A 25,860-nucleotide genomic window follows, 5' to 3' on the forward strand; every position below is an offset into this window, starting at 1 on the left:
TTTGATTCTGATGCTCCAAAAACAGGCTTCCTGGGACAGGCATATTTTAATGTGATTTTAAAAGATAATGATGGGACCTGAAGAGATAGCGCTTTAGCGTCTCACTCTTTTGAACCAATCTCCACCCTCTGGAATACCTATCATACAGGAGCCCCCCTGTGAGGCTCCACCTGATGACACCCTCCTCACTTCAGAGCTGGGGGAAAGAAGAGCAGAGAGGCAGTAGAAGGGGGAGGACACACTGATGACTTAGGCTATCCCATCACATAAGCATCTATCTGCAGTGGCTTATAGGGAATACTGGAGGTTGTGGCCTGGAAATCCAGTTTCATAAAGCTCCTGTATTCAGGGCTCTGATTCGGCATTTAGTGACATAACTGGTTCTTAGGGCTATCTTAAGCATCTTTGCAGAGCAGCTTCCTCCTGGTAAGGCTTGTGGCCACCAGCAAAGTCTCCCCGCTCCACATTCCTCCCCATCATTCTAGCTTGGCTGCCTCCAAGTCTGCCTGAGGATCATTTCTTGCTTGGCTTAACATTATATCATTTGGGTTAAACATCTCCCTCTTTGGGATCCTCTTTGAGTTTAATTTATACATTTGTGTTTATGTGGGAAGTTCTCTAGGACTTCCTCTTGCCCTGCCTCAGGGTAGTCAGGGCTCCTCATGGGAAGCATGATGAATGCACTAAACAGGCAGACCTCTAAGTTCTACGGGCAGAGGAGGGGTAGCTTCTGTGCTGCCTCTGTATTGTTATTATTCTCTATAGCACCATGCATACATGCTCAACCTGTGAATAGACTGTATGCAGGATAGCATATAAGCAGACTCCAAGTAGACCACAGCTTGTGCTGGTCAAAGGCTTCAGAACAGGAAACCCATTTTAAGTCATTTCCACAGAGTGACCAAGCTCACAGCAAAACCTTTTATTTCTGATAGGAAGAATGAAGTCAAGCATGAACAAATGTGGACATACTGGACTACTGAAGATTAATGAATAATGAAAGAACTGAGACATCCTGGGATGAACTGGAAAAGAGACAGGGGATACTAGCTCTTTGTGTGTGTGTGTGTGTGTGTGTGTGTGTGTGTGTTGAATATGCAGAGTGGTGTGCACACTCATGAACACAATGATTCCAGAGGAAGGTGTTGGGTGCCTTGCTCTGACACTCTCCACCTTACTCCTTTCAGAAAAGGTCTCTTATTTGATCATGGAGCTTGGCAGGCATCCAGAGAGCCCCAACAATTCTCTTGTCTTTGTCCCTCACACTGCTGGGGTTACAGAGTCACGTATGGCCAGACAGATATTTTGTGGCTTTTTAAATTATGTGACTGCTGGAGATTTGAACTTAGGTCCTCATGGTTACTAACTTAGACATCTCTCCAATCCCCAGGGATCACTACATGGACTAATTTCTACATTCATAACAGATTCTATATCCCAGAGTGCTATTACAACCTACTACCAAAGATTCTCACCCTTAAGACCCTTCCCTGAACACTTATTTGTCCTTCAACCCTGGCAATGCATGTGATAAGATTATGGAAAGGCGGTCTAATTACCCCATATTTTAACTAAGGTTTCTATTACTGTGATAAAATACCATGATCTAAAGAAACCTGGGGTGGGGAGTTGTCTTATATTTCCTGAGTCCACTGAGAGAAGCCAAGGTAGAAGCTCAAACTGGGCAGAAGTTTAGAGGCAGGAGCTCAATAATAGGCGGTGGATCAGTGTTGCTTGTTGGCTTACTCCTTATATCTTCCTCAGCCTACTTTCTTCTAGAACTCAAGACTACCACCCTAAGGTTGTCCTCGACCACAACGGGCTGAGCCCGTCTCCATCAATCTTTACTTAAGAAAATTCCCTACGAGCCTGCCTGTTTACAGTCAGATCTATATGGAGGTACATTCTTAATTCAGCTTATCTACTCTCAAAGGATTCTAGCTTGTGTTAAGTTGACACAAAGCTATCCAGCACATTCTGTCTCAACAGATCAAGAGAATCTAATCCTAGAAGCTAGAGACAAAAACTTCTGGAGATAGTTTGAGATTTAACGATGTGTAATGATTATATATTGGAGGTAAAAAAGAATCGTCTACTGATTACTTTCCACTGTGATTGCATAGATATTCTGTAAATTTATTAGGGTTCTTTCTCCTTGAGAAGAGAATGTAAATTTCTTATAGTATACCCTGATACTCACAGGATGCTCTTTGTCACACAGTAAGTACTCAGTGTTTGCTTTCTGGCTGAGATGGCTTGACTTCTGTATTTTTTTTTTTTAAAGATATTTTCTTTATATACATTTCAAATTTCAAATGCTATCCCAAAAGTTCCCTGTACCCTCCCCCATCCCTGCTCCCTTACCCATTCACTCCTGCTTCTTGGCCCTGGCATTCCCCGATACTGGGGCATATAAAGTTTGCAATACCAAGGGGCCTCTCTTCCCAGTGATGGCCAACTAGGCCATCTTCTGCTACATGTGCAGCTAGAGACATGAGCTCTGTGGGTAGTGGTTAGTTCATATTATTGTTCCACCTATAGGGTTGCAGACCTCTTCAGCTCCTTGGGTGCTTTCTCTAGCTTCTCCATTGGGGGCCCTGTGTTCCATCTTAGAGATGACTGTGAGTATCCACTTCTGTATTTGCCAGGCACTGGCATAGCCTCGTATGAGACAGCTATACCAGGGAACAAAATACCCATGAAAGGAGTTACAGAGACAAAGTTTGGAGCTAAGACAAAAGGATGGTTTTCTTTTTATTATCTTAGTAAAGCTGTGGCTCATCAAGGGAGCAGCACCGGTAATTAGATTGGCTTAACTGTATGGAACAAATATTGTTGTTGGTAGGGAATCATATAGTAGAACAATGGTTCTCAACCTGTGGGTCACAACTCCTTTGACAGTTGAATGATGTTTTCACAGGAATGGCCTAAGACCATGAGAAAACCAAATAAAACAAAACAAAATAAAACAAAAACAGTTGTCTATTTGCTTATTGTGTTGTGTGTGTGTGTGTGTGTGTGTGTGTGTGTGTGTGTGACAATCATCATGTGGCATAGTTGGTTTTCTCCTTCAACCACATGGCTTATGGGGATACAGCTTGGGTTGTCAGGTTTGGCAGCAAGTACCTTTATCTCCTAAGCCATCCTGCCAGCTCCACAAGTTCATGTTCTTTACTTGTCTGTATTGATTTTCTGCAAAGTGGGGTCTTGTGGGAGTCCTGAAGCTGAGTAACCTATCTGCCAGGTCATTTAGGCCAGCTCAGCCAGAAGGCATCAGTCATCAGTAGGGCACATTCCATAGCTCTTAGTACACTTTGAATCAGATTCCAGGGTGGACACTATGTTGGTGATGGAACTTGACACACACATGCAGAAACAAACCAAGAAGGCAGTAGTCATTACTAGGCAAAAGCTTCCCTGGGTCAAAGGCTGGTTCACATTAATTAAAGCTAACAGTATTCTGCCACACAATATTGGGACTACTTGCCAGTTGTCCAAATTCCAGGCAATACTGGGCATCAGCTTAAAATCTTTTCTTAAGGTGGGAAACACCTGAATTAGGGGATGGAATAAAAGCAGAAGCTTCCTAGTTTTTGTTGGCACAGACTCACCATACCCCCTTAGGGTGGATTTGTTTCCTCTAGGACCACACTGATGTTTTCAGGCCATACAATTGGAGCTAGTGTTTGTTTCCAAAGCTGTGTAATATTCTGGGAAAAGTTCTCTGGAGGAAAATTCTAGGGATCATTAAACTGTGGGTGGAAGAAGAGGAGACAAAGAGGAAGTGAAGTAAACAGAAAATTATCTCAGGATGATGTTTTCTTTTCCTTTAGGAAGAAACTGAAAATAATTGTATATCTTATTCAGAACATTTATGAGGTTTTTCATACCTCATGCCAGCTTGTGGAAATCAGTGACTAAGACGCTGCACCAGGGAAAATTCTTCCCTGGAAATACCAGGCTACACCTTAGGATTCTTTTGGTCATTGGGATTCCTTACCATGGATTGTTGACCAGACGTTCCTCTTATTATTTGATATTTATTGATTTTTTCATTTATGTTTTAAAGACAATGGGTTTATTTTTGGTTTTAATTATATGACTCTGTGTGTATTTGTGCATATGATATATGAGCGTACTACCTATAGAAGCCAGAAGAGAGGGCTGAATCCCCTGGAGCTGATTGTATGTGGCCAGACATGAGCACTGGGAATGAGCACTCCTCAGCTGCAAGAGGAGTGTGGACTCAGCTTCTGAACATTCTCCCCAGCTTATACTTTTCCCTTTGCATAGTTTCATCCTATGCCCTAGGCTGCCTTGACCTAACAGACAGCCCCCACCACTGCCCCTCCACAGCCACAGCCTCCAAAGTGCTACGATTTCAAGTGGATTAACCTTTGCTTTTTAAAGCAAAGGCCCATGGCCTTTTCTATGATTTGAATGCCCCATCCAGAACTCATATCAAAGTTCAATTGCCATCATGATGGTGCTGAGAGGTGGCCCATTGTCATTGTCAAATAGGTCATCTAAAGGAGCACCCTCAGCAATGCATTAAGGTTGTTGCTTGGAGAGTATGTTACTCACCTCAGAATGGGCTCCTGATAAAAGAACTAATTTGGTGTGATCTCTGACTCTCATGTATGCTCATTTGTCTTCTGCCATGTGACAATGCAGAAATATCTTTATCAGATGATAAATTTCCAAGCCTCTAGAACTTCGAGAAAGATATTATTGTTATTGTTATTATTATTATTATTATTATTATATCAATTATTCAGACCACAGGACTCTGTTGTTGTATTAAAACACAAACACAGACCAAGATTCCCTCCCAGTGCAGCTGGACCAACTTGGAAATCCTTCTATGAGCAGACTTGGAGCAAACCCAATTTGATGGATGATCTTTCTTGTCAGCTTGACTGCATCTGGAATCACTAAGAAACACACTTCTGTGATTGTCCATGAGGGTGTTTTCAGAGAGGTTTCACTGCATGTGGAAGGCTTACTCTGAATATAGGTGAACCATCTCTTTGCCCGGGGTCCTGAAATCAATAAGACTAGAAAAGATGGCATGAGTGTCAGGGGAAAGAGAATGAGTATAGCAGCATCATTCTTCATCTCTCTGCTGCATGACTATGGACACCGTGTGACCATCTGCCTCACAGTCCCAACATGACAGCCTGAGGTTCCCATCCCATTTTCTCACAATGATGGACTGTGCTTTAAAACTGCAAGCCAAGGAGAGGATCATGTGATTTTTTTTCTTTGCTCTGTGCCAACAGCATTTGAGCCTATGTGGAGAGGTTGCTTTAGAGAGTATTCATGAACTCCTGGCTCTGTATGAAATAAAAGAACAAATGTGGAGGAGAGACTGAGGGAAGGAAGGGGGCTGATAAGTATGTGTGTTTGTTAGGGCAGTCATAACAGATATCATAGAGTAGGTGGCTTAAACGACAGACATTCATATTCTCATGACTTTGGGGGCTAGAAGTTCAAGATGAAGGTGATGTCAAGATTAGTTTCTTTTGAGGCCTCTCTACATACATTTTAAACAGCTGTGATTTCACAAAGCTTCTTTCCTTTAAATACCTATATTCTACACTCGTCTTATAAGAACAGTTGGACTGTAGTACAGCCTACTCTAATGACCTCTTACTTCCTTCAAAGTCCTATCTTCAAACAAAGTCCCATTTTGAGGTAAGTGGGTCAGGACTTCACTATGTGAATTTGGAAAAAGACACAATTCAGAACAAACAAGGAGAGAACTTTGAAAGGTTTCTGCAATCAGAAATGACCTTGTTCTTTCTGTACAAAGAGGGCTTACTCTTGCCTACATAGCATTGACATTAGAAATCAATTTAGCAGAGTCTCAATGGACCATGCATCTATCCTCCATTGGTTTTCAAAGCTATCTGCCCAATTCAATCACCAGAAAGGTTTTTGAAAACACTGATGCCTGGTCCTTCAATCACTGAGATTCAATTGCTAAGCCAGAATTTGGTAATTAAAATCTTCTTCAGTAATTTTAATGTGAAGCCAACAGTCATAAATATACTGACTTAATCCACATTCAGATCCTATAAATAAAGAAATTGTTGGCTAGAGAAGATTGATGAATTTCACAAGGTTTATAAAAAAAATAAAACCAAATGTCTAGAACACAGGGCATCTGATTTGGGTCTCCAGCTCTTTTTGCTAGGATGTAATTTTCCATTCTCTCATCCCCTTTTGTGGCTTTTGCAGTGGGTGTGAGGCATCCCAAAGTCCCCATAAAACTCTTACATACTCTTTCTCTGTAATGGAGGGATTGTTGATGTACTAAGCATGCCCAGGCATAAACTAGCAGATGATGCTTTACAAAGATGATGTTTACTTAATGGTAATAAAGGAGTTCCAGATGATCAAAGCTTATTTGGGGGCACTAAATCATTTTATCTTTGTATATATATATATATATATATATATATATATATATATATATATGAATATGATATATATGTAATGTATGTGTGACCTATCATCTCCTCTCTCTCTCCTCTCTCTCTCTCTCTTTCTCTCTCTCTCATCATGTCTTTGTCATACTGATGTACCTATCATCATCTACACACCTATCTCCTATGAGTTCCATTTCTACTGAAGTCTCTAAATAATACTCTTTAAGTTTTGATCTCCTGAGTGTTATATAGTCTTCTTTCCTTTAGGCTTCTTTACATATACCATTACTTAGGTTAGATCTTCTTACATGGTAGACCCTTCTTAAGGAGACTCCAGAATCAGACACTGACATTTTATAGACTAGCATGTCAGTGTCAGAGTCAGTCTGTCACCTTCCAGAGGAGATTCCCCCCCCCCCAGGAATCTTATTTTATAAATGAGAAAGCATACATTAAATAGCAGTTGGGCAAGGTCTAGGTACGTGTTAGGGGTTTTCCTAGTGCTTCTGACACTAATTGTGAAGATAGTCACTTATCTCTGTGCCTTGCACCCCAGCCATTAGAGTACAAGTCAGGGTTGGATCTATGTGTTAACTGCTCTACTGTGTATATTGGTTAAACAGAGGACTGACCAACACTTTTCTCCTAGTCATTGATCTATTGCTGTGAAAAGATACCCTGGCCAAGGCAAATCTTATAAAAGAAAGCCTTCAATTGGGGGCTTATACATCATCATTATAGTGGAGAGTATGACAGTACATATGGCAAAGGAATAGTACCTTAGAGCTGCATTTAGATACATAGGCAGAGAAACAAAAAGAAGGAGGAGGAGAAAGAGATGGAGGAGGAGGAAGAAGAAGAGGAAGAGGAGGAGGAGGAAGAGGAGGAGGAGGAAGAAGAGGAAGAGGAGGAGGAGGAAGAGGAGGAGGAGGAAGAGGAGGAGGAGGAAGAGGAGGAAGAGGAGGAGGAGGAAGAAGAGTACATGAACCTGGCCTGACTGGAAAGGCTTTTGAAATGTCAAATCTTATCCCTAGTGACATACTTCTTCCATGAAGGCCACACCTCTGAATCCTTCTAAGCCTTTTAAATAATATGATTCCGTGGTGACTAAGCATCCAATTTTATGAGCCCACAGGGGCCATTCTTATTCAAATCACCATAATTTCAGGGGCTAGATGGAAGGCTGTGAGTCCAACGCCAGGCAGTCTTACTTTGTCTACTGAAAATTTCCTCTGTGCTGAGTCTTTAGATGAATTTAGAGGATCCTAGTGAAACAGAAGCTGAGGTTCCAGTCTTCAAGTAGTCTCTGGATTAAGTAGGTTGACAAGCACACCCTCACCAGGTGTCTCGAGTCAGTGGGAAGACAGTCTGTGCCCTGGGGAGCTCCAGACCTCCTGGCCTAATTTGAGAGATGTGGTTTCTGCCAAGGGCCAGGATTTAGGACACACATACATATTTAAAAGGCTTAAGAACAGACACAAATAAGGCATTAACATGTGCAAATGGTTACAGCTAAATATCTAGAGGCAAGAGACAGGACAAAAAGGCAAAACCTTGTGCAGCATGTCCCTGACACATGGAGTCAGCTCATCAGCCTACAGTCAAGTCAGGTGGCAATATGGGTGAGAGGTCTAGGCACACGGTAAGTTGTTAGAAAACCCAAAGCTTTTTTTCTTTAAAGAAGATTCATTTAGTTTTAGTTTATTTATATGAATGTTACCCTGAATTCATATCTATTTACACATTTGTGCAGTGTCCATGGAGAACAGAAGAGGACATTAGTGTTAAGGCCTAGACAAAATAATCAGGTCTAGGTAAAATGCTAAGGCCTATGTAAAATGTTAAGGCCTAGGTAATTGTTACTGGCTAGCCTGCCATTATAAGGAAACTTTTCTCATATGTTTCTGCTGTTACTAGAAAACTTTCTAATGCCCAGTTGATTACATATTTTCTTATGTTTTGTGCCCTTGGAAACCAATCATGGGACTGCTTTGTATAGTTACTCACAATAAGCTTAAACCTGAACCAACAGCCAGAAGCATTTCCTCCACCTGTATATTAGCTTTTATGGTATCTGCTTTTATAAGCTGCCCCTGGGATGAACCCCAACAAAAGAGATATAAGCAACTATTGAAAATAAGACTTTCATTTTGAGTAGGGGTCAAGTAAAGTTTAAGTTCCCAAGACCTCCCTGAGAACTGGCACCTTACTTGGCAGAAAGAGACATGTGCACTGCTAACTGACATCTTACGTCTCATCCTGGTAGACAAGTTAAGACATGAATGTTAGACAAGGCAAGTCCCCTGCCATAGTTGAATACCCTCACAAAGCAGGATAAATATACAACAAAGACATTTTCCTAAAGAAATTCTCCTATCTCTAAATCCTAATTGGCATAATAGCTTGGCACAGGTGTTTGAAGATCTCAGGCTTAAAAACCCTGTTGATTCCTAACTCATGGTCACCTGAGTCTGGATGGTAGCCATGGTTGCTCTGAGGCTTACGCTCAATAATCTATTCCTGTCTGAGATCGGTGTTCATATCCTTTGTGAGGCCATTCCTGGATCCTACCATCAGATCCTCTGAAACTGAAATTATAGGTGGTTGTGGATGCTAAGAAGTAAACATGGGTCTTCTAAAAGACCAATATGTGCTCTTAATAGCTGAGCCTTCTTCACACCCCACACCATATATACCAGTGCTTTCTTCTATTGAAAGTAGAAGAAACACATGTATGTAAAAGGGAGACCCCTGAGGGTCCTCTAATTGCATCAACTGGATACTTTAGGTTTATGAGCTCCTGATCTGAAAACATGATTGCATGTGGAATCCTTTCTAATTCTTCCCCTCTCTCCACCTCTCTCTTTCTCTCCATACTCAAGGGAGCATCATTTGTCCTGGAATTAGATTGAAAATACTCACAGGCCAATGATCCAGCCCTTGCCACCTCTGATTCCACAAAGTGTTCCTGTTGAGAGCTAGTCCTCTCCTGAGGTCCTGGATCTCTGGTCACTTCAAGACATAGTGCTTTTGGGCTTAGTTTAAGATCCGTTCTTGCCCTTAGCCTCAGGATAAGAAGCTTTTAAAATATATTTGATTTAAAAGCTTTAACCATTTAACAGCAGTCATGAGATTCTGCAGACCAGGGGTGGACTTGTCCAGGTTGGAACCCAGATTCTTTGTCTTAGAGGAATGTAAGCTTCCTGGAAAAATAAGCAGGATGTGGAAAATGTAGATGAAACCAAACTGCTTATCAAACTTTTAAAATTAGGTAAGAAGGAACGTTGGGAAACCAGGTACATCTGTATACAGCAGGAATAGGAGATGACCTTAATTAAGAACATCTTAATGTGGGGTGGGGTGGGGGCTGTTGCAGAAAGTTGGCTGGAGAGATTGGAGCTTAAAGTGGAGCTCATTTCCTGAATTCTTGAGTTAAAGACTCCCCGAGGTATTCCTCCCTTGAAGCAGAAGGCAGTGAAGAGGGGGGGGGGGGGGTTGATGCAGATCAACTGATGGACTGGTTGCACAGTGGGAAGAGAGACCCAGGCCCAGAATGGCTATCTTAGTGACTATTTGCTGATTCAGCTGAAGAGGCGGATCAGTAGTGCTGGCAGCTGCCCCTTGGGTATTTGAAGGGTCTTGGACCCTGAGTAGTCAGTGAAGACATATTCAGCCTATTCAGCCATGGACTTCCCTTACCTTACAGCCTATGACTTTGATTCTCCTTCATGGTCCTAAAGCATGGGCAGTCATGTTCATACATCATTACCTCTGCCTCGTCCTGGATCGCATCCCCATCTAACCCGAAGGTTTGGGATAATGTACCGCTTTCTCCAGGAAACCTTGAATCCGGTAACTGAAGTACTTGCAGATTCTAGATGCTCCAGATTCTTGGCCTGCTTTGCAGCTCCTATGTCATCCGCCTTCACTATCTCCTCTTCACCACAATAATGTTAGACAGGCTGAAGCAGCGTCCAGTCCCTCCTTTCCCCTTTCTCTACATTTTCCTCTTTTGAGGCAAATTCCCCCACCTTGTGTTTAAGATTACTAACGCTACAGCAAAGACTCCAAACTGAGAGGTACAGGGCCAGCTTTTCCCACAACTCTGAGATGTCTACATCCCACTCTCTTCCCTCCACTTCCTTTTGGGTATGTAGCAGGATCTCAGGGTTCTCACAGACTGATTTCTTCTTTTAATCTCTCTTTCTCCTGTTTCAATAAATGGCCTTCTTGTATACTTAATTTCTCCAGTGGAGCAGAAGCCTAATTCTAAATTATCTCATTTTAAAATTCCTTGTGTATCTTTTATTGGAAAAATTCTACTGACTTTGCTTAAGAAACATATCCTGCATCCTTCTAAACTGTTCTCTCTTCACTCATGATGGTTTATAATCTTCACATCTGGAAATGTTTTCAGCCTTCCAACTTATCTCCTTGCCTCCACCTGTTACCTAAATCAATTGTTCACAAATCTACAAGGGTGTTTTAGAAGTAAAGTCATTTACTCCTCTGCCCAGAGGCCCCCTTCCCAGTGACTCACACTGAGAATAAGATACATACTTGAAACCTTGGCTTGCCAGGCCATCACATAGTTAGGCTTCCTGTTTTCTAGTCATTTTCTGGGAATATCCATGATGACTAGAGATTGTGCCACTCCAAGAGCAGGCATGTTGTGCTTAGTAAAAAGCCAGTTGGAACTGTCATTCATCATTCTTTGCTTCTCAACTGGGGAGGTAACGTGACCAGCTGCCTCACAGCCATGTCACCATACCTGTTCCAGCATGATGAACAGTAGTATCCTTAAACTGTGAGCCAAAATACACCTTTCCCCTTTCAAGGATCTATTGTCAGCTATTTGCCATATCAATGAGGAAAGTAACTAACACACCCTTTCAAACAGTTTCCCCTTTGCTATCTAACCCTTGTGCCTCTACAGAGGCCTACATGTAGCCCACCCCCAGTGACACATTTCCTCCAATAAGGCTACACCTATTCTAATAGTCTGATCTTTGTTTTTCCTCTGTTTCCTCATTACTGGCTTTTTTTTTCTTTGGACAGTGTTCATTTCTTCTTCTTCTTCTTCTTCTTCTTCTTCTTCTTCTTCTTCTTCTTCTTCTTCTTCTTCTTCTTCTTTTTCGAGACAGGGTTTCTCTGTATAGTCCTGGTTGTCCTGGAACTCAGTTTGTAGACCAGGCTGGCCTCGAACTCAGAAATCCGCCTCCCTCTGCCTCCCGAGTGCTAGGACTAAAGGCGTGCGCCACCATGCCCGGCTCAGTGTTCATGTTTGATGTCACCTCCGCTGACAGGCCTCCCTTCACATCCATTTTAATGTAGTACCTCAAGGGATTTGGGGTTATGGGAGAACTGCTCTACCCTTGGCTTTAACCCACCCCTGGCTTCTTCATATGGAAGCTACAAGAAGACAGGGAACCTCTCTGACTAGCCATTTCCAGCCCCAGGGAATGAAACAGAGCGTGGAGTCTATTTAATGCTAAATAAATAAGAAGGCCCAGAGGAGCTGCCTGATCTGGAATACTTTGATTTTATTTTCTGGAAATGTGTCTTAGACTCATTTTTCATTCTGCAGGATTCAGACTGTACATTTGCTTAAGTTACTCTACTTACCTTACTAATTCAGTATGAGCGATACTATTTGGAATTTATTTATTATTGGAGAGGTGATTTCATCTCATCCTCCCATCATTGGTGATGACACCATTCAAATTTGGTACCACTTAACTTCTTCTCAGCAACTGGCTATATGTAATATTATAGCAAAGATAGCAAGGCAGGATTGAAGGCCAGAGGTCCCCCAGATGAGGTAGAACCCACTTACGGTGTCTTGTTTCCACATCCTATTCTCTAGTTGTCTTAGTCAAAGTTCTAGTGCTGTGAAGAGACACCATAACCAGGACTAAATAGGACACTTACAGTTTCAGAAGGTTAGTCCATGATCACAAAGGCAGGAAGCATGTTGGCAGGCAGGCAGGCAGGCATGGGGATAAGAGGTTACATCCTGATCTGTAGATAGGCAGGCAGAGAAAGAGACAATGAGTCTTGTCTGGCCTTTTGAAAACACAGAGCCCATCTCAAGTGACAAATATCCTCCAACAATTCTACACCTACCCCAACAAGGCCACATCCTAATATTTCTCAAACAGTTCCTCTAACTGGGGGCTGTTAGAAACAAAACCATTCTCATTCAAACCAGCACACAAGGCTAACAAAAATTGCAGTCTTCCTTGCCCTAGGAGGCAATTTGAAGCTAAAGAAGAGGACAACAGTTAGAGTTAAGAGGAAATGGCTGTTACTCACAGGTCATAATTTTACTACTTTTTAAAAAATATCTCAGAGCAAATCACTTCCCTATATAATGGGCCTCTGTCCCAACCATGTGCTTGGGAGGGGTAGGGCATACAGGTGACAGCTTATAGAAGAAACCTCACACCAACGAGGCTTCTGAGATGGGGGAAGATGGTATTTGGAAGACACTGGTCCTAACAAAGGGATCTGCAGACTCTCCAACTCAGGAGCCAGCACAGTGCTAATGAGTGATGGGAGGAGAGCCTGAAGTGACCTCATCATCAGGTCCTGGGTCTGGGAAACCAACATTTCTTCTCTCTAAATAAGCCTTTAACCTTAAAAGCACAGACATTAATTTTATTATGATTGCTGTTAATTGATTTATTTTTGAGTCTTTTTCTGCTTTTCCTTGTAGGGATTCATTCTTGGTTCCCCCCCAGCTCCTCTTGGGAACCATTCTGGAGTCAAGCCCCTGGAGCATCCATGGTTCCAGGGAGCAAAGCTTGCCCATAGCTACTATTTCCGATAGGCAAATCTTTTGCTCCAATTAGCACCGTCTGTGCTGCAGCCCTGTTCTTTCTGCCTTCTTTTCCTAGAGTGAAACTCCCTGGACTTGAGGTAGACAACCACCCCGAGGCCCGGATCCTTCTGGGAATAGCAGAGAGAGCAGCAGACAGGTGGGAGGCAGCTGAGAGGGCTTCTGCCAGAGAACCCTCAATCCTATTTTCATGCAATGCAGACAGAAAAAGAAGGCATCTGGAATTTTCTGCATTACAGATTGGAAAGGCCTTTGACAGGAAGTAGAAGTGCCAGCATGATACATAAAACCACATCTCTGAAAGGAAAAAAAAAAAAAAACCTTGAAAGCTTGATTTAATTTTTTTTTGTTGTTAAAGCAAAGTACAAGTTATATTTATTTGAAAGAATGGAATGAATGTTGTTTGGTATAATATGATTCTTTCCTTTTTGCATCAACTTTCATGACACAGGCAGGAGGCAGCCATGGTGAGTACCCTACCCCGAGTACTGCCAAATCTGCAAAATTAAAATAAAATGTATAGATAAATTTGAATTTCAGACAAAGACTGATTTTTGGCATAAACACACTTCATACAATATTTAATGTTTTGTTTGTTTGTTTGTTTTGTTTTTGTTTTTTGAGACAGGGTTTCTTTGTATAGCTCTGGCTGTCCTAGAACTCACTTTGTAGACCAGGCTGGACTCGAACTCAGAAATCCACCTGCCTCTGCCTCCCCAGTGCTGGGATTAAAGGCGTGTGCCACCACACCCGGCAATATTTAATGTTTAAATTAAAACAATTACATACAATTTAGGTAGAATTCGAACTTCGCTGAGTGCCCTGGATTTTACTTGGCAGCTTTACCTTTTAGAGCCCTCAATTTGACTGTGTGTCCGTGAATGCATGTCCATCTCTGGCTTCAGGGGTGCCTTCTCTCCTTTGGATGTAATACTGATTTTTCCTAGGCCCTTGTTCCAGGGAAGCTCTTCAGGGGACTCTTGGAGATTCTTCTCTTTGTGGCATTAGATCGAAGTCTCTGGTCTCTGTGATCACCTAGGCAATATCCCATGGTGGGACTTGGTAACCATGTAGGTACGATCTTCCTTCCTGGTTCATGGAGAACAGTGACTCCTGGTGTTGGTTACACTGGGCATATCCAGAAGTTTAGCAAAAAATAATCACAGCTGAATCTGAAGAGTAGAGATCTGAAATCAACAAACCTAGGGTCTGGCGCAGCTAGTGAGATTTACAAACATTACCTCAACATGATTCCCGTGACTGAGAAAGGTTAAGGGTCAGAGCTACTTGTGTAGATTGATACAAATCCCAGTCTGGGGTCTCAACTATCTCAGGCTTAGAGAAGGCTGTATATCACTGGGTGTGCCCAGGGTTCCAAGAGGGCAGAGAAGCCAAAGCAGTCTAATGCTGTGTTGCTAGCTTAGTCAGTTGTCAAGATTATGATAGGTTTCAGATGGTTAGATTTGAGACCTTTACTGTTCAGATGCTAACTTATTCCTAGCCCTGTCATCTAAGAAATTGTGTCTTCCTTATGTGGAATTCTTAACTGGAGCATCGGGGGAGGTTTGTTCATTATAGCTGCAACATCTTAGGAAGTCTGTGGCTCAAGGCAAGATCAAGTCCAAATTCAATGTTCTTCCACTGAGATGTTGAGATATGAAAAGCTACAGCTCCACCTGAGATAGAAAAAAAATGATAGCATGACAAAGCGACTTCATGGCCTCTACTCTAGTTTCTGTCTCCAGATTCTCTAGAGAACAAACTATAGCTTGCAAGCTATGTAAACTTTTTTTCTTTCCAAGTTCCTTTTGGATATTGTTTATCAGAGCAACAGAAAGCAAACTAGGCCAACAGTTGAGGGGCATGGAAGACAAGATGTGAACAAGATGTGGACCACATGCAACTTCAGCTTACAGTGCACATCTGGATGTGTGTACTAAGAGGTAGAAAGGATAGGTTTAATGGTGGTAACACAATATCACTCTAGTACTGGGTAATTATAGTACAGTTATTATTACAAACCCCATTGCATTATTCTACAGAAACTAAAGGTAGTAATAGTATAACTATCGACAATTCCTTGTTTCCAATTCTCTGTTCAAATCCTTGAGACCATAATGGTTTACAAAAGAAGAATTTTCAATTTTCTTCGTGATAAATTAATGGACACCATTTATAATTAAACTCCAGTGGTAAGTGGGACAGGATCTAACCAAACACTAACACTGTTGCAATTGACTTTAGGGCTATTGTTACTAAGTGGGATAGATGAGCATGATCCCTAGTCACTCCAGGTCAGGAGTCTGTAAACACCAAACTGGGGCTTTAATACCTACATCATTTATAGAACATTAACTGTTTGGGGGGCAATGTGCCAAGCACTTCCAATACATCACCCACTTAAACCTCATGGAAGCCTTGCCAGGTAGAAGCTGCTAGTACCACTCCTTCCCCCCCATTATACAGTTGGGAAAAAGAGGCTTACATGATCACATGGCAGGCTGCTTAGGATAAATTCTGTTCTCATTCCAGTTCCAAACTAATCTGCTGTGAATATGGAAAGTAGAAAAATGGGGGGAGGGAAGGCCCCTGAGTAGACACAGAAAAGTACAAAGTTACGGTGGCCTCATGATAACTGTGTGTGTGAGTGAGTGTATATGCACAAATGTGTGTATAAGTGTGTGTTTATGAGTATGTGTATATGTCTGTGTGTGCGTTTTTATGAGTGTATATGTATGAGTATATATATAAGTGTGTGTGTTTATGAGTGTGTATAAGTGTGTGTTTATGAGTGTGTATAAGTATATGTATATGAGTGTATATTGCATGAGTGTGAGTATAAGTGTATGTGTGTGTGTGTGTGTGTTTAGGAAGAAATATGAGTATGTTCCCATGAAAAACAATGTGGGAGAGAATTGTATATGCCGTGATTTGTGTATTGACCTATTTTCCTGTTTTTACACACCCATGAGTTTGGGAATGTGATTGGGTTTGGGGTAGGGCACATGTAACATTTTCCATTTGCCTCTGTGAATTGCTTTGCTTCTCCCCATCCCCACTCTTTCACTTTCTTTCTTGATCTCTCTCCCAGATCTCATGTAGCTCAAGATGGTCTTGAACTCTGTACATCCAAGGATGATTGTAAATGTTTGATCCTCCTATCTTCTTCTCCAGAGTTCTGGAATTACATGCACACAGCATCACACCTAATTTATGTGGTGCTGGAGATTAAAACAAATGCTGTGTACATGCCAGGAAAGCTCTCTACCAACTGAGCTACATCCTCAGCCTCAGTCTGCTCTGTCATATCTTGTTATCAGCAATTTTGGGTACTAAAAGCTACCTTGATGATGATTTTATTTTGATAATATCTGTATCCAAGAGAAAAGGGGCTGGAGGAGTTATGCTGTTAATATGAATAAGAATTCTGTTTTTCTGAGGAGAGAGTCATCAGAGGCTGACCTAGTAAAAGAAGGAGTCTGATGCAGGCCATGGTGATAAGTCTGTGCACAGTCACGCATGGTATAGAAAGCTCCTGCAGGCAGCTTGGTACGGTCAGTGAGCTTCATCTTGGTTCATTAATTTTTGAAGGAACTGTTCTTTGCATAAATGAAAGACATGCAGATTTTCTCAAAGGTTCCTTGAAGACGTTTCTTATGTCTTAGAATGAAGAATTAAAGATTAGAACCTCAACAGAGTCTTTGATTTTTGTGGTGTTGGTTTGCATTTTAGGCAGCTGCCATATTAGGAGAGCTAATTTTTGATTGTTTGACTTTCAACTGGCCTGAGATCTACAGAAAGATCCTATTGAGCATCTGGAAGATCTTACACCTGGATAGCAGAATCAAGGTAAAAATGACCGTGGAGTTTGGAATCACAGGTTGGGGCTTGAGGCAACCATGACTATGGGGTGTCAAACCACAACACAGTGTGGTCCAAGGAAAAAAGGAAACATCCATATAGCTTATGGTTCCTTAAGCCAACATATTCCCTGTGAGGTTCTAGATGACTGTCCCCCAAAACAAAGAAACAAGGGAAGGTGCTACCACACTGTCAGCTGTCCTTTATTAGTTGTTTTACATGCATCATTTTATTTCTTTCCTGGAGCTTGTTCTAGAGAAGGCAATTAAGCTTTGTTTTGTAGCATCTCCTGGGACTTACATAGTAAGCCCAGAACATTTTCCTAGTAGGTGGCAGAGCTGGGATTTGACCTTTTAGTCACTCCTATTTTCTGTTTTCTGTTGCATTATAATTCCAAAAGGCCTCACATGTCTCTGAGTAGTATCTCTGGCAGAGCATGAACCCTAAATCACAAAGACATTAGCAATCACAGTGGTAGATTTGTGGTATTTTATTAGATGCAGTTATGAAAATTCCCAGTATAGAAGGATGGGATACCATAGCATGAAATTCTTTAAATGAGGATTCAGGAAAACTGAGCTGTTATATCTGAGGGTACTAAAGCCCTCTTCTGGGGAACAAGATGATCTGTATGAATGCTGTCTAAACCCTATCAACTAAGACTATGTTTTAGCACCAAAAATGACTTCCATGGTTATTCTTCCTCGTCAACCTGATTGGATTATGGGTGTGGCTACCCTTGGGCTGATGTCCCTAGATCTGTAAGAAAACAGACAGAACAATCCATGGAGAATGATCAAGTAAGCTATACCTCTCTATAGCCTCTTGTAACAGCTCCCATCTCTAGGTTTCAGTTGTTCTTGATATGAAGGTATAATCTAACTAAACAGTTTTCTCCTCAACTTGCTTTTGGTCATACTGTTTCATTTTGGCAATCAAAACCCTAATTAGGATGGAGGAGAAAGGAACGGTTCACCCTTGTCATCCTTGTCTGCTTCCTGACTGGGACAGGAGCTAGACAAAAAGTATAGACAGACATGCAATAAATCCTTAATGTAGTTACTGTTATTAATTTATGTGACTTTAAAAAACAACTAATAATTAAGTACTAGAACTCAAAATATCAATTAACAAGTAGTTGGCAATATTCCTCTTTATGGATTCCAGGTATGACCCCTCCCCCAATTTTAACTGGGATGTACATAGACTTTATAAGCTTTATATTCAGCAGTTTGCTAATACTGTGGTAAGAAAAGGGAGCCAGTGAACCTTTTGACCCTGTTGAAAGCCACCCACAAACACATTGTAGTCAATATCAATTTTCCAATGTATTATTGATTTGTAGAGGCATTTATTTCAAAACAAACAGTGGTTTTCTTTGGTAATTTCCATATTGTGGATACAACTGCATTTTTGCTGACCTGCTTGTTGTCAAATATTATTGACTGCCTACAGAAATAAAGAGAACTTGTTTTATGGGTATATTTATTGAACTGAACTGAGAGGAGGAGAATGGGGAATTGAGAGAGAGAGAGAGAGAGAGAGAGAGAGAGAGAGAGAGAGAGAGAGAGAATCAGTAACTGTCCTCATCTCAATACTGCTGCTTGACCTGAACTTAATAGGAAACTTCACTTTTTAACCCACCAAGTACCCTGCTCCACTTTTAAGATATTTATCTAGTTTCTAGCACACACAGGGATACATTACATTCATCTATGGCATTTATTGAAAGCCTGTTGATAGGGTTATGATTCAGAGCCTAACTGTTAAGAATCCATTCACTCATCAAATATATGGAAGACTCTCCTATGTAAATGTGAATACTGAAAGTCAAGGTCTAATGAATAAGTGGGAAAAGAGGCAGCTCTGAGAGCAGGTGGGCTCCAAGCAGGATGGAACAATGGATGTTGAATGTCCAAGAAGTCTACCCAGCTCATATCCATTGAATGGACATATGTAGCCAAGGTTCTTGTCTTGTTCTTTCTGTAGCTTGCCTCTGCTCACATTGCCCTTTCTTCTGACAATTCCATCTTCTCTGCTTATCACTGCTGGACTGACAGCACTTGAATATATTCTCTATCTCATTTGAGCATTCTGCATTTGGTCTAGGGTCCCTAAATTGAAGGTACTTCAAATCCATCATCTCCAAAACAACACTCAACAGTCACAAAGGGTGATCTAATTATCAATATAACTACTTCTGTCCCAAAATAGGAACCTGGAGATGGGTCTGCAGTTGCTTCTGCTTTATTCCACATCTTGTCAGTGAATGACAGAAAACCTTTCAAAGTAATACTTAATTGTATCTACAGCTAGTACATTTTTATTACAGTGTAATATACATGCAATTTAAGTGTTGGGGGAGGAATATGCTCAGAATATATTATCTACTGGGCATGAAAATGGCCTTGTATAGCAGTAGTAATAAAAGCTTCCATAGGTGTATAATATGTTTAGGAATTCTTTTAGACTTTCACTCATCAAATGTGTGCAAGAAGCTCCACTGTGAATGGGGAAAGTAGATGCAACTGTCTAATGGATATGTGGGTGAAAAGGCAGGCTCTGAGAGTAACATCTCTTTTTGAACAGGGTGGACCCCAAGGCAGGATGGAACAATGGATGCTGAGTGTCCAGTAAGTTTACACTGCCCATGCCAAAACAATCGAGGCTTTAAAAACCTTTTCTACTGTCTCAGTCACTGTCCCCAAGGGTTGTGATTCTTCTGACTTCTAACATGAGTGATTAGTCTCATTTGATTTTAAGTTTTGTATGAATGGACTCACACTGTATACATACTTTGTGCCTGGCTTTTTTCTTTCAACCTTATCCTGGTGAAATGTAGCCATGCTGTGATGCGATTATCACGTCTTCATTTCTCAGCGCTTTTCAGTGTCTTTAATTCCTAGCAAGGGTGTTTTATTGTAAGCTTTGCCTCGCCATGAAGCCATTTGAAGACATATTGAATAAGGTCAGCTTGTAGGAATTTTCCTTTTATGCAAAGCATCTTTGAAAGTTGGACATATCTGTTTGTGATATTTGAAGTCTACCAATAAGGAAGAAAAGCGACTCAGGGGAGAAACAGGTGCTGAGAAGCTAGAAAACGTAAGAGCAAAAACTTCTTCCACTTCCACAGTCTATGCTCTTGGATTTAGCTTTGAAAGGAAAGCCATGCTTCAATTAATAACAGACAATAGAGCTCAGTATGATGAGAAAAGGGAGCATGATATGATCAAATGCCAAAAATGAAGGACAGCTGAAGAGACATCCTGAGACATCCACAGCAATTTCTCTTGACTTCTAACTTTGTCCAAAGGATAACATTTCATCATAGTTTATCAACAGGACACAGTTGCACTCAGATCATTCTGTCACGGACAGGAAGCCACTTCAAACAGTTTTGTTCATAGGAATGAATCAGGCATCCGTCATTATTTTTCCCATTTGGGATCCAAACAGGATGATCAAATACCTAGAAAACAAAGAAAAGAAAAGGAAATGGTGTCTGTGGTGACAAGTTCTATTTGGTAAAAGTATTTATGTACATTTTTGGATAACTGTCCTTGAAATGAAGAGAAATAAACACACTGAAAACATATGGCAGAGACCAACTAAAGCAAGAAGCACAATGAACAGAGGTGTGGCCATTTACTGCTCTGTAGAAATACAACAGTTGTTTGTTTGGTTTGTTTATGTGCCTTGATCTATGGGAATTTTTTTCCATTCTTTAAATCTATGAAAGTTTTTAAAAAAATTAAATCTCTATGGTGTGCAAAATCCAGAAAGAACATAAAGCAGTCTTTAAGGAGGAGCTATACCGGGGATGCCAATGGCTTGGCTTGAAGCTACTGTCTGCTATCAAATGTGCTTGCTGTCAGAAAGTTTATCTCCATATCCTTTGGGTGTGTAAACTACTAAGTATGACATTTGATTTCCAAATTTAAGTTTGTATGTGGGCACATGCATTAAATTGTATGTGAATGTGTATGGGTGTGCAGGCCTGAGGACAATCTCACCTGTCACTTCTCAGGTGACAACTATTGTATTTTTTGAGACAATGTCTCTCTTTGGTCTGAATTTCAGCAATTCAGTTAGTCCAGCAAGTCCCAGGGTCCCATCTTTCTCCACCCTCCAGGGCTAGGATAAAAAAAAATCAGTGTCACCATACCAACAATATTTATACTTTAGAAATATTATTTTATATGTATAGACATTTTTCTGCATGTGTGTTTGTGCACCACGTGCATGTCTGTTGCCAGTAGAGGCCACAAGAGGAAATTAGATTCTTTGAAATTTAAGTTACAGAAAGTTGTAAGTTGACACTCACAACTGGGAATCAAATATGGACTATCTGGAAGAGCAGTCAGTACTCTGAATCATTGAACAATCTTTCTAACTCCCATAACCAACATCCATTAGTGTGGGTCTGGGGGATAGAGTGTAGGTCTTCGTGTGTGCCAGGCAAGGACTTTACCAGCTGAGCTAGCAGTCCGTTCCCACATTTATGTCCCTATTAAAGATAACCTTAATAAATATGTACAGCAAGCAAAGTCATCTTCTCAGGGAGGGAAGAAGTCTTCCCCACAGGTCTTTTGTGCAAACAGTTCCCCTCCTTAGGGAGAGTCAGGTCAAGCTTTGTTTTCTGGTTCAGGAACTTGGGCCACAGATGCTTAACTTAGCTGGCTTATCTTGTTTTTATTGCCCTGTAAAGCCCTAGGAAGGAATATGGTCTTTTTATACTGCACCTTTTCCTCTTGTGGGCCACCACAGAATGAAGTGCTTTCTCTTTGTTAGAAGTAAAAATACAAATGGCCCATGGAGAGACTTTTCTGTGATGATGGGCCAATTAGCCACCATAGGGGAAGGACCCATATTTTTATTTTATTCTGTATTTATTTGTTTATTATTTATGTGTGTATGTATGGTATGTGTCTCCATGCATGTGTCCATGTGTGTGAGTGTATGTATGTATCTCAGTTAGTATGTGTGTTTTTGAGTGTTTGTATGGGCACACATAGACTATGATGTATGAAAGTTAGATGACAATCTTGGAAGTCCACCTTTACCTTCCTTCTTGTTTGAAAAGTTCTCTTGCTCTTTTTTATTGTGTACACCAGGCTAGCTGGCCCATGAACTTTGGGGAATTCTCTTGTTACCATGTCCCTTGTCTCTGTACGGTTGCTGAGAATACAGATATATGCTACCAGATCCAATATTTTTGGCCACTGAAAAAGATCCCGTTTTACATAGGTTCTGAACTCAGATCCTTACACTCGAAAGGCACGTGCTTACTCACTGAGACATTTCCATAGCCTGCAAAGAGTCATTTTGTACCTAAGTTATGATTTCTCTTCCTAAGGAAAACCAGGACTGTTTCTACCCTTGAGTTAAAATAATAAACTTAATACAAGTAAAGGGTTGACTGTGACATTGAGTGCCCTGTAGGAGGTATGGGTGTCATGGTGGTTTTATGGCATATCTGAGTCTCCAGTATATTCCAACTCTCTGAAAGGAAGAGGGTCTTAACAAAGACATCTGCATGAGCAGAATGATGAAGAAATTAGTTGTGGATAATCCAAATATTTCCACCTAAATAAGACATGGGCTGTTTTGAAAGTGACATCCTTTTCCTGATATTAGAAGCAACACTTGTTCATTGAACTAGAAAGCAAACATCCAGGAAGATGTAAGGAAACAGCACATCTACATTCTCATCACACAGCTACTTAGCTAACATTTGGGGGGTTATATTCTCCTTGTCTTCCTCCCTCTCCTCTTCCTCCCTTCATTCTGTCTCCGCATTTCTCTGCTTTTTCCTATTCTTGGCCATATATTCAGATTATTTTATAAATTTAAGCTTAAATTCATGGTAAAGTTACAGATTCAACTTTTTCTATTTAATATATTGTGTGCATCGTTGTTAAAATCTTGGAAGCGTATTAACCAAAGTCCTGTTTCCAGGGCATGAACGTTGCTCTGTGTTAATATTTAAATGAGACATACAACATGTACGAGCACACTAATGCACATATCTTGGGGCAAATTTCAAATTATTTCCTTTCAAATATTGCTGAAAGTTGTTTTTTAAAACTTTATAATATACTCCAGGAGATCTGAATCAATTTAATCTCCCATTTATAATATCCGGGGGTGCACATTTGCGATGCAATGTTTGTTGCCAGCACTGGAGGATGGTAATTGTAAACAATAAGAAAGTAGTCTTCTAAGGGACTAATAAATGCATTCTTATCTCCTGTGCTTATGTTCTGCTTCTATTCTGTAAGTTGTCTGCTTATATCCTAATGATCTACAAATGCCCTCATTCTTTCTTTCTCTCTCTCTCCCTCTCCTTCTCTCTCTCTCTCTCTCCCTCTCCTTCTCTCTCTCTCTCTCTCTCTCTCTCTCTCTCTCTCTCTCTCTCTGTCTCTCTGTTTTGATACATACTACATGCATCTTAGAATACCCAAGATACAAGGTACAATTTGCAAAACACATGAGACTCAAGAAGAACAAAGACCAAAGTGTGGACACTATGCCCCTTCTTAGAATTGGGAACAAAACACCCATGGAAGGAGTTACAGAGACAAAGTTTGGAGCTGAGACAAAAGGATGAACCATCTAGAGACTGCCATACCCAGGGATCCATCCCATAATCAGCCTCCAAACGCTGACACCATTGTATACACCAGCAAGATTTTGCTGAAAGGACCCTGATATAGCTGTCTCGTGTGAGGCTATGCTGGGGCCTGGCAAACACAGAAGTGGATGCTCACAGTCAGCTATTGGATGGAACACAGGGTCCCCAGTGGAGGAGCTAGAGAAAGTACCCAAGGAGTTAAAGGGGTCTGCAACCCTATAGGTGGAACAACAATATGAACTAACCAGTACCCCTGGAGCTCGTGTCTCTAGCTGCATATGTATCAGAAGATGGCCTAGTTGGCCATCATTGGGAAGAGAGGCCCCTTGGTCTTGCAAACTTTATATGCCCCAGTACAGGTGAACTCCAGGGCCAAGAAGTGGGAGTGGGTAGATAGGGGAGTGTGTGTGTGTGCGGGGGGGAGAGGGTCTAGGGGACTTTTGGGATAGCATTTGACATGTAAATGAAGAAAATACCTAATTAAAAAAAATAAAAAAAAAATGGATTTCCTTCCATAAACAGATAGTCTTTATTTTCTGGGACAAGCTCTTTCCTTCTTTTTCAGGATTACTATATCTCTTTCAAGGTTATTTGCTAACTTTGATTAAAATTAACTGAACATCATGACTTATTTGGGATATTACTGGATAGAAGTTATTTTAGTGGAGTAGCAGTCCTTATCTAGCTCTGTAGCTGTTGCTGGAGAGTTCCTGTATTAGCTGTCTTTGTAGAAAGCCATCTTAATGTCTTTGTGTTTGCATGTATTTATTTTGTATTTGGGTACTAATATTTTAATTGCTTCTTTTAATTTTTTCTTTTGCCTCCCCTTTCAAATGTGCATATATGATCTATTTTTTGTGTTACATAACTTTCAATACAATAGAAAGCAGTAAAGTGTCACATTATTTAAATCTATATCCACAATCCAGAATCCCAGAGTTTCCTCACATGACAAATGTCCAAACTTAAGCATAGACTTCTTTAAAGAACAAAGAGTTTTTTGAATATGTATTTTTACATGTATGCACACATTTACAATTTAATTTTAAGCAGGAATGTTATTTTACTTAAATACCTTTAATGTAAATACCTTTTCTGACAAATCAATACAATAGTTTTCCTTTGTTGAAACTTAAGTAATGCTTATTTTAGAGAGTTGCTTTTATCTAGTTTGTTTGTATTTCTTTTCAGTGTACTTATATTTTGCATTGATATCATAGCTGGGAGTTTTTGCATTTGTTTTATCATAACTTGGGTCTAAGTATGTGTGTAAATTTTGTGTGTGTGTGTGTGTGTCTGTGTTATGCATGTGAGTGCCTGAAATACAACATGTATGCATTCTCTACCAATTTAAAATATTGGGTTATGAAGAACACACAGAATTAGTATATCGGGATGGACTTTGGTGCTGTACCTGGCAGTGCACACCTTTCATCCTAGAACTTAGGAAGCAGAGGCAGGTGACTCTCTCAGTTCCATGCTAGCCAGGCATACATAATGTGACTCCCTCATAAGCAAAACAAGTGAATCCTGGTATATTTTACTTAGTGTGAGAGTTATTTATTCCTTGAGAGTTTCTGACAACTTGCATATTCATCTGTGACATTTATGAGATGATAAATATTTACATTTTGGAATTTTTCTTGGTGTTTTTGATTAGTTTGGATAATCTTTCCCTTGTAAAATTTTGATGCATTTAATTTTACTTTAAAAATTAAAATGTGCTCATTTTACCTTGTATTTGCTTTTAGAGAAGTGCTTCTGTATAATTTTGCTTCCTCATTTTTAATTATTGTATTTTTTACTGTCAACACTCACACATTTGTGAGTTACTTTGGTATTTGGCTTTTTCTTCTAATGACCTATTTCTAAGTTTTTCAGTTTTATTCATATCTAATTTATGGTTCTAGCTGAATTTAAAAGGTAATCTTTCTTTTGGTTTACTTTATTTTTCTTCTACTTTGATGATTTGTTCTTTATCTAAAAAGATTTTATTTTTATTTTAAATTATATGCAAATGTGTGCATCAGAGTGTGTGTGGTTTTTTGTTGTTTGTTTGTTTGCTTGTTTTTCAAGACAGGGTTTCTCTG

At 40.5% G+C, this 25,860-nt stretch overlaps 1 long non-coding RNA gene across 17 annotated transcripts in view; it reads left to right on the forward strand.

Moving 5' to 3' along the window:
- Gm33228 overlaps nucleotides 1-25,860 on the forward strand; it is a 395,277-nt gene that overhangs the window by 121,193 nt on the left and 248,224 nt on the right. For all 17 annotated transcript variants that reach the window (XR_877236.3, XR_003952589.1, XR_877240.3 and 14 more), the window contains one exon: nucleotides 17,008-17,124. This is a non-coding gene — a long non-coding RNA (predicted gene, 33228). The remainder of the gene's footprint in view (nucleotides 1-17,007; nucleotides 17,125-25,860) is intronic.

This window comes from Mus musculus, chromosome 18, assembly GCF_000001635.26.
Source record: "Mus musculus strain C57BL/6J chromosome 18, GRCm38.p6 C57BL/6J".
Taxonomy (NCBI): Eukaryota; Metazoa; Chordata; class Mammalia; order Rodentia; family Muridae; genus Mus; species Mus musculus.